The sequence below is a fragment of the Egretta garzetta genome, unplaced genomic scaffold (genome assembly GCF_000687185.1).
Source record: "Egretta garzetta isolate BGI_Z169 unplaced genomic scaffold, ASM68718v1 scaffold799, whole genome shotgun sequence".
Taxonomy (NCBI): Eukaryota; Metazoa; Chordata; class Aves; order Pelecaniformes; family Ardeidae; genus Egretta; species Egretta garzetta.
In genome coordinates, this window is record NW_009260759.1 from 143,989 (window position 1) to 155,462 (window position 11,474).

The 11,474-nt window shown below is 57.0% G+C and overlaps 1 long non-coding RNA gene across 3 annotated transcripts in view; it reads left to right on the top strand.

The window, feature by feature from the left end:
* Positions 1 to 1,453: 1,453 nt before the first annotated feature.
* Positions 1,454 to 11,474, top strand: part of LOC118453027 — an 18,838-nt gene continuing 8,817 nt past the window's right edge. For 2 of the 3 annotated variants that reach the window (XR_004842910.1, XR_004842909.1), the window contains exons 1-3: positions 1,454 to 2,106; positions 3,943 to 4,070; positions 7,948 to 8,280. This is a non-coding gene — a long non-coding RNA (uncharacterized LOC118453027). Of the gene's footprint in view, positions 2,107 to 3,942; positions 4,071 to 7,947; positions 8,281 to 11,227; positions 11,362 to 11,474 lie in introns of all 3 variants that reach the window. The other variant, XR_004842911.1, reaches the window with a different exon arrangement.

Genomic DNA, 11,474 nt, shown 5'->3' on the forward strand with positions numbered 1-11,474 from the left:
TCTGAAGCCGGAGTTGCCAAGTCTTGTCTTCCCCTCCTACATCCCTGAGGTGTAACTCAGCCATGCGGGATCGCCCTTGAGCCGCAGATTTTCCCCTCTCGGTGATCCCACCAAGGGTGGGTTTGTGTACAGGGCTTTTGATTTCTCGCGGCGAAGCGCAGCTGCGGCCCTAAGAGCATCGCTCGTCTACCCGGCGCGTTGCTGGGCACGGGATCGGACGTAGGATGGGGATTGCCAAATCCAGCGGGGTCACAAGCAGCATCGCCCGTCTCTTTGCAAACGAGGCCGCCTGGGAACTTAAAATTCGAGTTGGAAAATCGCAGCCTTTGGTGGTGTAGCGGTGGGGGGCGTGGAATAGGCTGGGGGGAGGCAAGATTTCATCTTCCCGCGGAAAACTGCGCTGACAGCTCAGGGACAGGGTGCTGGCTTTTTTTTTTTCCCCTCTTTGGGACTTCCAGATTTTATTTCTGCTGTTGGAACAAGGCAGCCCCGGTCTCTTCCAGCCTTCTCCCAGTCCTTCCCCTCTCAGCAGCTTGGCCAGAACTTGATGTTGGCGTGGGCTAATGAGCCTGGTGGTGATCCTGGCTCTCCCAGGCAGATCTTTGTTTTATTTTCCCCTGTCGGCCTCTGATTCCTCTCGCCCGTGTCCGCAGCCTGAAGAGAGAACTCGCTTATCTGATCTCGTCGGTGATCAGACGCGTTTCATCTAGGCTGCGTCCCTCTGAAGGCGAAGGAGTTTGGATTAAGCCATCCGTTTCCTAAAGGCTGGAGATAAAAAAGGACGCTGTGAAGACCCTCTGGGATTTCAGGTGGCGTGGGCTGCCGGGAGAGCTTGGTGCCCATTTAGGAATGGGCTGAGAGAGATGGGGGGGGTGGGTCCTCTGCAAACGAGTCCTGGTGATGGGTGCAAGGATCAACAGCCTGCTGCTTCGGCCAGGCAGCAGGTTCGATGCCATGGACGGGGCAAGGGTTCGTGTTTTGGTGTATGACCAGGCTCACACCGGTGGGGGCTGTGCATTCGCTCTTGCCCTCTCCAAGGGTGGGGGGGTAAGCGCTGCCCAGCCCTCAGCAGAGAAAACCCAGCCCCCCATTGCTCCAGGGAGCAGTGAAGGAGCAGCGGGCTGGGAGGAAGCTCAGCGTGGGGGCACCCGTCCTGCGTGGGGGCACCCACCCCCGGCAGCCCCAGCGCTGTCGCCGCTGAGCAACCTCACCTGGATTCACGCAGGAGGCGTAAAAATCGCCTGCACCCGCAGGTGAGATTCCCAAATCCCCTCTAGCTCCCGGCACACAGAAGCTTCCCGCCGTGCTTGTGCTTCTGGTGTTAGGCCTGGTCTAAAAATTGCCGGGGTTGGATGAGCAATTAGCTCCTGCCGGAATGCCAGCTGGGGTCTCGGAGTGAGCCGCCTCTCTGCCCGGGTGGTCTCAGCTGGTAAGCGTGCTCCGAGCAGGCTCCTGCGCTTAGGGCATTCACCGTGGGCAGACGAGGGGGAATCCTGCGCCTCTTCTTCCTCCTAGGATTTTGGGAAAGAGGAAGCAGTTTTTCAGAAGCTGAGAAGGGAGGGGAATTGTAAGGCCGTGTCTTAAATTCCATGCTGAAGGTTGGCGGGAAGTTCGGTGGACGCATCCCTCCTCTCCAAACCTGGCTGCGGGCTGGGCATCGCGCCCTTGAGCCGCTCCTCCCCTCCCAGTTCTGCCCAGTGGCACAAATTGGTCGCTGAGGCCGGGACCAGGACCCCGTGTCCCCACCCGCGACCCAGTCCCCTGGGTCACCGAGGATTGGGGCAGGGGGAGGCATCTTGATCCCTGATCGTCTGCGAGTGCAGCGGCTGGTGGGAGGCCGCGGTAATTAGAGCATTTGGAATAAATTTGGGAAGCGCTGGGATGCCGTCTCCCCTTTGATGCTTTTCCTGCAGGAGGGAAGAGTCCGAGGCTCCGCAGCCCTGCGGTTGGGAGCGCCGGCCGGCGTTGCTGTGCGGCGAGCTCTGCTCTGACTCTGATTACAAATGAAACGAGTTTGCCGGGCTCAGCCGCATCCTCGACAGCGCAAGTGGCCACCTTCTCTGGGGGGACCCGGAACGGCTTCGCTGGGGGCTTCTGGGGCGAAAGGTGAGAGTTCTCCAGGGAGGGGGGGCAGAAAGGGTCCCCCCACCCCGGCATCAGCAGCTTTTGGCAGCACGGGAGGGAGGGTTGTGGGAGGTGGGGTGAGCCCCCAGCCTGGCTGGGAGAACCCATGGGTGCAGGGTGGGAAGTGGCCGGTGGAGGGCAGCAGTGGCCCGGCCATGGCTGGGGGAGAGCTGGAGGCCTCCCCAGGAGCAAGATCTTCACCCCCATGGCACCCACATCATGGGGATGTACACCCAGCTGAGGGTCTCCTTGAAACTCCGGGGGGGTGGTGGGGGGGATGAGGCTGGACCCGTTTGGGACCACCAGCTCCCACCGTGGTGACGCCACCATCCGGGCCAAAACCTCCGTTTCCTTGCAGACTGAGGTCTGCAGAAGTCCTCCTCGCACACCTCTGCCCCATCCCAGGGTGGCTGGAGGGCCTGGCAGAGCGGTGACCTGCGGCTGGCAGCCACCGCGGGACATTTTGGGGCTCTCCTTCCCTCGATGGGGTCTCACAGGCGGCTCTGGGAGCTGCTCCTGCCCCAGGAGGCTGCTCCTGGCACCGCTCCCAGCTCCTTCGTGCTGAAATCCCAGCTGGTTTTGTTCTGCTGAGGAGCCACCAAGTCTCTGCCAGCGACGGGGAGGTGACACGGGCTGACAGCCCTGTGGCACCCGCACCCGGGGACGCTGCATGAGCCCTTCTGGGGGGGTGGTGGGGGTATTTCTTTCTCCCACCAGCCCTATCCCCTTCCCCAGGTCCTGGGGCTGAGCTTGGAGCTGCAGCAGGTCCCCAGCACTGTGTCACCACGCTCCAGGGTGTCCCTTGGGCTGGGGGCTGCGTGGAGGCCACTGAGGAGCTCAGCCCGGTCCTGCGGTGCCTCTGGCTGGCTCTGCCCTCGTGGGGTGCTCAGGGATGTGGGTGCCCGCTGGGCATCGCCAGCGCTGCTCCTGGATGCTGGCACAGCGGCGCCGGGTGTCATGCCATGCTCTCTGGTCCCGCTGCCTCTCTTGGTGGGTTCACAGCCACAAAACCACCTCTCGGGGTGGCTTCAAGGGCCGAAGTGGGGATGAAGGGGAGGGATTTTCCTTCTCTGCTTGATTTGCAGTGGGGAATCCAAGTCCCCTGGGTGCTACAGGATGGGTTTTGCAGCTCGGTGGATCCAGACACCCTCAAAGGAAGGGTGGAACATCCCTGGACTGCCCCGGTCAGGAGGGTAGAAGCCTTCTCCTCTCCTGGGGAAAGGTTTCCAGCTCTTGCTCTAAGCTAGGCAGGGCAGCACCCCAGCCCACATTACCTGCTCATCCCTCTGGCGTTAGGATATGAGGGGAGCAGAGGTCCCCTGTGGCTCTAAAGGGCCAGAGCAACCCCCCAGGCAGACTTGAGTCCATCATCTTGCCATGAGAGCACCTTCTCTACCTGCAGGCTCCCCAAAATCTTGGCGATCCCAGCCCCACTCGCAGGCTGGACCAGGCTTTACCATCCAGCAGGACCTTTTTCATGTGATTGCCTGGTTTTCGCTTAGTTGGAGGAGCAGCGGCGTTCGTATCGCCTGGCACTTGGCAGCATGAGGAAGCCTTCCGAAATCGGGCAGCGTCTGCTGGATTTGGTACGTGTGTTGGGGCTCGCAGAGGACCTTTGGTGTTGGAAGGACCCTGCTGTCACACCACCGCTGCGGGTCTCCAACAGCTTGCTGAGACCCACCATCGGGGTCGTGGCACCCTCCCAGAGGGTCCGTTGCTTGCCCGCCTCAGTGGCCCTGATCCCACCTTCCTGCCTGAGCAGTGCTTGAAGATATTCAAAGCAACATTAACGAAAACAACAGATTTTTTGCATTTTAGCAATCTGCTTTCAAGATGTGGGGAGGACGGAAGCGGCGTTTCAAAGGCTTCGAGCGCTGCAGCCCCGCCAGACGTGGAGGCCTCTGCAGATGAGCCTCGCTGGAGCTGCTGAACATGGGCCTTCAAAGGTGGGCTTGGGTGGAGAAGGATGCTCAGCGCCTGCTGGCCAGGATGGTGCCATCCTTGGTGTGTTGGGTCCATAAAGCTTGGCCGTGTGTCCTCTTAAGTGGGCTTTGGGGCTGTGTTTAGGGCTGTCCAACAGCTCTAGGGTTGGGGCAGAGCCTGGGGCTCCATGCAGCCGGGGCAGAGAGGTCTTCAGCCATCCTTGAGGTGGCCATGGATGGTCCTAAGCATGGCTGGGCTGGGAGTGTGGTGCTGGGAGGGAGCAGCCATGTAGGCAAGAGGGTCAAACGTCTGCCTGGACGCTAGGTCCATGTTCCCTCAGGGTGCATCCAGCTTGGCAGTGCCACATTGGGTCTCATGCTGCCCCTTGGCCAAAGCTGTGCGTGCAGGACCCATCATCGCCTGGCAGTGTGGGTGCTGAGAAGGGGAATCCGTCTGCACTGCAGAGCGGAGGAGAGGGGACCCGTGTGACAAGGCTTGCAGGAAAGGGGGGACCTCAGCCCCGCAGCCCTGCCGTGCGGATCTGCCCAGATGCACGCTTTGCTGCAAGCGCAGTCCCCAGCCTTGCAGCGGAGCCGGCCCGCCCTGCGAGGAGGGAGCCGACTCAGCACATATTTGCTCTTTGTTTACTGGCTGGGGGTTGTAAAATAAAAAAAAAAAAAAAAAAAAAAAAGAAGAAAAAATCCCCCAAATACCATTTTAATAACCGCAGCCCTTGCACGCAACGTCCCGATCGGAGCAGGAGGGAGCTGTATGCCATCGTGTGCTGGCTGGAGCGAGATGTAGCAGGCATGGGGTGGATTTGGACGTGAGGCTGGGGCAGTGCTGCTTCAGAGGCATCGCTGGATGAGGCCAGCACAGCAACGAGCTGGAGGTGGCAGGCACGGGGTAGCCCTGGACACAGGACAGGACTGGAGGTGGTGGGTGAAGGGTAGCAGTGGATGTGGATGTGACCATGGATGTGGCAGGCGGGGATGGTGTTTGGCATGGCCAGTATAGGCTAAAAGCATAAAAGAAGGCTAGAAGGGAGCTTTGGTCTGGCACCCTCTCATGGCAGGGACAACTGTAAGGTCTCGCTGCATCCAGCCCCAATCTTGAGTGTGGCTCTGGGTCAGGAGAGGGCAGAGAGGACAGGACAACCTGCCCAAGGGAAGCACGTCAAGGAAGAGTCCTTGCAGAAGGCGTCTTTGCTGGAGCAAGCAACCCTAGAGGCGTCTCCTTGCTCCCAAATGCCATACCCCAAGCTGGGTGGATGCTGGACTCAGGGCGTGAGCCTGGACAGGGTCCTCCTGGTCATCATCTTCAGCGCTAAATCCTGCTGATGTTCTTCCCAAGGGAATTTGTGGTCCTGCCTTGTGCTTCTCACAAGCCAACAGGCAGAGGTGGGGTTTGGTAGAAATTAGCAGTGGGATTAAAAGTCCCCAGCTGAGCTGATTTAGTGTTGGGATAAGCTAACCGAAGCGCAGACGGAGCTGGGAGGCAGCCATGGTCGGGGGGGGGGCGGGTTGAGCATCACACACAGAACTGGGAATAGTTATTTTTAGGACATCTTTCAGTTTGGAGAACAACCAAGTGAGTAAAATGATTCAATATGGTTCCAATATTTAACAAGGAGGCTGAAAATTGCCGGGTTGAAGCGGAGTATCTAGGAAGAGCCTTTGAGACATTATTTATGGAGAGCGGGGATGTGCAGCCAAAAGGAGCCAAGCCACAGCTTTGCAAAGAGGTTATCGGATGGTCCTGGCACCTCCACGGAGCTTATTCCACAGTTTGGAGCTGCCTGGAGGCTCTGGTCCTCTCCTGGGACAGCCCACACTACGGGCTTGGAGCTGAGCTGGGCTGGCAACAGCTTTTCACGGAAGGGTTGTCGCTCATCTTCCTCCTAAACCAAGAACGAAGGAGCAAAGAAATGAAGAAAGGGCTAAAAAGCCAAGAATGAGCTGGGGTGGTCGCTGCAGATTAAACCACGACTGCGAAGGAAAAGGCAAGCAATGAAACGGGTGCCCTTCTCCTCCTCCTGCGAGCGCTCGGGCTGCGAGCTCCTCCACCAGAAGCTCCACCAGAACCTCCACCAGCTCCTCCACCAGATCCTGTTTCCTCCACGCCTGATGTAGCTGAGAACATCTCACTGAGCCAACCCTGTGCCAGGACATGTCTCTTGGCCCGCAGCTCCTTGACACAGTTCAGTGGTTTAAAGGCCTTGTGGGAGAGAATTTATTCCGGGAATAATTATATTAAAAAATCTTGCGGGTTGGTAGCAAGGTCCCGAAGCTGAGGGCTCCAAAGCTAAAAATCAACCCTCAAATAAAAAAAAATTCCTCCCCTATTTGCCCAGTGCCTGGAAGGTAGAGTTGGTTTGGGGTGTGCAGGGTTTGGGATGGACACCCCAAAGGCCACCAGGCCAACGCATGCTCCTCCACCTTTCCAGATCAGATTTTTTTTGTTTGTTTTCCCACTCTGGGGAAGATTTGCTTGGTGGGGTGGGATGGGATCCGCCAAATTCTGCTTGGGAGGCTGCTTCACCCAGGAAGGGGATCGGGAAAAATGGGATGTCCACCTTGCAAGTGCCGGCGGCGTCAAGAAGGCTTTGTCGAGGGGGTTGTATTTCCAAATGCTGAGTTTACGTTTGGTCTTGTTCTGGTTTTTTGTGCCTCCGATCTTTTAATAGGCGCAGAAATGCGCTTGGGTGATCTGCGCTGCCAGTGCCTTTGCGTCGCGAGGGCGTTGTGTCACTGGCAAATTGCTTTTACCTTCCCTCCAGCTTTTAGGCAAATGAAAACGGTAAGGAAGCCTCTCCCCAGCCAGCCCCCGAGGGACCCCAAGCTGGTGGCAGTCCGTCTTCCACAAGAGCCCCATGCCTCCCCTTTCAGCCCATTCCTTCCCAGTTCAATCCCCCCTTTTCTCCAGATTCCCTACAAGAACCTACGGAGCAATTTATCAAGTGTGTTAATAAAGTCCAGGCAGAGGAGATCGACTGCGCAGCCTTTGTTCGGAATATAATTTTGATCAAAGGCAATTATCAGGTTAGCCCGAGGTGAGCTCGTTCGGTGCCATTTTAATCCAATTATCTCCCTATCTTTGATACTTTTTGCCTTCCAGATTTCCTCCAAACCCTGAGCGCCGCCGGGGTCGCGCTCGCTTGCTTCTCTCGCCCTTCTGGCAGTAGAAGCTCCGTATTTACTGTCTTGACCCAGTTGGTTTTATTTTCCACCAAGCCGCGATGTTTAGTACAGATCAAGGTTTCAGCGCTCCGGCACACGACGCCTTCGCCTCCATAAACTCCTCCTGGTGATGCGCCCTTCCTGCGTCCTCATCCTCCTCACTGCATCGTGGAGTCATTTAGGGAGACGTCTAAATGATCTTTAAGCTCAGTCTTATCTGTATTGCACAGATGGAATCTTCTTTTTTGTCCTCTTTTTGTGTATAGACCTGAAGGACCTTCAAGCTGAACTTCTTTAGCTGGGTCTAATTCAACCTGGCGTAGGACAATTCTGGTTTTATCCCTCCAGGGATCTCCAAGACAGAGATATTTTCTCTGATTCTTTTCCTTTCTACATGTAAATGGGATTTTTCAGTGGGGTTTTCCCTCTCTCCATCTCAAAAAAGCAGTTCCCTAGCAAAAGACTCAAACTTTAGCTACGTGTTCAGTTTAACCCATGCTCATCATCACTCATTTCAGCTTATGTTTTATCATGGCCTCCCTCGAAAGATGGCCCCTTGCCCATGTCCCCCAACTCACAGTGCTCTCTCCAGTCCTCCAAAAACCCCAAAATTTCAACAGGCCCTTCCTTGTTCCCCTACAAACACCCAACCCTGCAGTGCTTTGCACCACAGGACACGTTCCCTTTTATGTTACAGCCTGGACAACCCCTTTTATTTCAGGTGATGGAGGAGAAGGTAAGGAGCTGGGGGACTCTCATTCCTTGATGGGGAGGAATCAACCCTTTGGCAAACGAGCCGGGGCATTCAGCTGCCCCGGCGGGGGCAGGCAGCCCAGCCCTACAAGCAACCCAACCTGCAGTGAGTTGGGAGTTCTTCCACCAAGATGCTCTTCTTGCCTTGGCCAGCTTTCACCCGTTGCTGCCCATCGCTGCGTGCCTGCGCTCACCCGGTACCGTGCTTGGTGGAAGTCGGCAGCGGCGCAGAGAGACCTGCAGAGAACGACGGGGATGGCTGAGCAGCAGCTACGGCTTTTCCAGCGAGGCACAACCTATGGTGAGTCCGAAAATGTCTTTGTTGCTTGGTCTGGAGAAGGAACCATTGAGAGAAGACCTGACCATGGTCTTTGGGGGCTGATTTACAGCAGAGAGGGGCGATCTACTCTTCTTGTCCAGTCCAGATGGGAAAAGAAGTAATAGGCTTAAACTAGAGCAGGGATGTAGGTTAGGTCTTGGGAAGGATTAGTGAGGACAGCGGGTTGCTGGTGTGGGCTGCCCCGTCCCCTTTGCTGCCAGGTCAAACTGGATGGGCATTTGTGGCAGAGGATCCATCCTGGGGACAGAGGGATGCATGGGTTCACCACCCCAAGTCCTCTCAGCTGCAGTTTTCCATGGCTTGACCTTTTATTCTAACCAGAATTGCTCAATTTGAACTCATAACTGCTTTGGGAGTGGATGAAGTGGGATGCATCAGCGTAGGAACTGCTTGCTGGAGACACGGGGTTGGGGGCCCCTGTGGCCAGCCCTGCTCCCTGGCCGGTGCCTTTCTGCCTGTCGGTGCTTGAATCGGCTCCGTAGCAGCCCTGATTTTCCCACTGCCTCGGGCCCCTCTGCCCAGGACCGTGCGTTCAGGTCCGTCTGTGTTTCCCCGACCCTGACGTTATTTCTTCAAACATTACCCAACCCCTTCCCCGCCTTCAAACATCCCAGGCCAGGTTGGACGGGAGCAACCTGATGTGGTTCAAGGTGTCCCTGCTCCTGCAGGGGGGTTGGGCTGGGTGACCTCTAGGGGTCCCTTCCCACCCAAACCATTCTATGATTCTGCGATTCTATGATTTAGCTCTGTCCCTCGGGCAGCCACGCAGCTTAATGCACGCGAACCCCTTTGATGTTGACTGTCTCGACATCTTGGGCTCAGCTTGGACGTCCGGTAAGCCCGTCCCAACACAGCGGTGAGATATAGGCACATGGTGAGAAGAGAGGGGACAGCCCCGGGGTGCTTGTGGCAGCGGGTGGGGGTACCAGGGTACCTGGCTCTGCACTCCACCTGTACGCGTGGCGCTGGACGAGCGCCTTGATCCCTTCCTGCTCCGTGCCGTGCAGCGCATCCCTTTTTTTAATAAACCCCTTGAAGTCATCTCCAGATTTTGCAGCTCATGCCCTTGCCTTTCCCTCCTTTAAATCTTACTTGGAAGCTTTTAGCTGATACATTAGCCCAATAAAGCCCAACAATTGGAGAGAAACCCAATCCTACCCCCACCCTACCCCCCTTCTCCGTCGAGATCAAACGGGTTTTAATCGGAATAGAATTTCCTTTGACAAAATGAGTAAAATCTGTCGCTCGCATCCGCCCAAGCCAGCCGCTCCTCAGCCCTGGGCTATGTATCCGTGCTTGGTGCAGGAGTTGAAATCTCCCCTTTCTGCTCCCCCCCACCCTGCTGCCAGCCCTGGCTGGACAGCCCATCTTCACTTGTGGCTTTGTCACCCCCAAAGGGCATTGGGGTCCCGCTGGGCTGTGCTGGGAGCCCTCTCCGGTGGAGATACAGAGGATGGGAGCACCAGCCTCAGCCGCTGGAGCATCCAGGCTGCCCCTCCTGCAGAGCCCAGCGTCCTCCCGGCGTGCTCGGGGATGCACCGATGTGCCATGGACGATCTGGACATCTGCTCTCATGACAGCCCCATGGCTCGTTAGCAAAGCCCCTCTACAAATGAAAGCTCCTGCCATGGCGCTCAGGAAATGGGCCTCAAACCCGACTCCAAAGCACCAGCAACTCGTTCCAGCCGTGGAGGGGAGCGTTTCCTTTCATCTCCAGCCAGGAGTTTAACCGGCCTTTCGTCTCTCCCCAGACAGAGCTTTGAAGGCTTGCAGGGTCCTCCCACATGTGCTGCTGGGTCGGGGAGTGGTGTCAGCTCTGGGACCGGGAGGGAGGAAAGCAGCATGGCAGAAAAAGCGTTCTTCCCTTTGGGAGATGCCCAAATGGGGCAACTGGTGGGGTTCCTGCAAACCACCTCACCTTGGGTGGTCATGAAGAGCTGGGGGCATCGAAAAATGCTGTCCCACGGATCTCCTGGGGGTTCTGAACTTCTGCAAAGTCTCTTCCCCAGACAGCTTAAAAGAGGTTCTGGAGGTCTTTGGGATGGAGGCAGAGATGCTCCCCCACTGTTTTACCAGGCTGTCGGAGGGCCTTTGGCCCTGGAGGGGGGGCTGCTTTCTGCCCAGGGCTGTGCTGCAGGAGAGCAAAAGTGGTTTCTGCAGATTGCGGAGATGGAGTTTGGTTCTCACTGGCAGCAAATCATCAGGGCTGTGGGGAAGGGTCCAAGCTCCCTACCACCCTCTTCTCCAGCCCGCACTCAATCCCCCTGCTCCAAAGTCCATCCTCCTCTTTCCGGCCCATCGATAACGGAGCACAAGGCGATGGGGATGGAGGGTGATCCTAATGTGTTGAGAGGCTGGGGGTGGGAGAGGGCCCAGCGTGTCCTCTCCCTCTCCCATCCCACCCAAGTCCATCCTAAGATGCTCATAACTCTGCTCTGCCAAGCGTGGCCCAGCTGGGAGCCGTGGGAAGCCACCAGCCCCTGGAGGTCAGCTACTGATTTGCTCCAAGCTGCCGGTGGTTTGCACGAGTGTGGACCCTCATGCAGAGCCGTGTGAAGAAGACCCGGCCTGTTGGCTTTTCCGAGACCCCCCCTTCCCCCCCCTCGGGTTGGAGTGGCTCCAGTTTGGCCCCTGGCTTGAAGGGAGGAGAGGCAGAGAACTGAGTCAGCTTTGAGCGCTTGCAAAGTCGCTCACACGAAAATAACTTGGCGTTCTTTGGGCTGTGCATCATCAGTGTCATCCGTCCGTCCGTCTGTCTGCTCTGTGCTTTTGTGGGCCTTATCCTGCTGGGAGGCTTTGTGGCATTTAGATAACAGCCCAAGGAAATTGGCCATAAAATGCATGCGCTTGCCCGTGTCTTCCTTTTTGGCTTCTCTGGTTGCCCCCAGGAGAAAAACCTGCCTCCCAGTTCCTGGACCTGAATCTCTGGTTGATTTTCTGTGAGCAGGAGCACAGGGGACCAAGGCCCGTTGGTCGCCGCTTAGGAGTGACACCAAGCGAAACGTGTCTTCCTTGGAGGGATTGAAAAGAAGGATGGATGAGGTGCTTAGGGCCAGGGTTTAGTGGTGGGATGGCAGGGTTAGGCTAAAGGTTGGACTTGATGATCTCAAAGGGCTTTTCCAACCAAAGTGATTCTATGATTCTATGATTCCCAG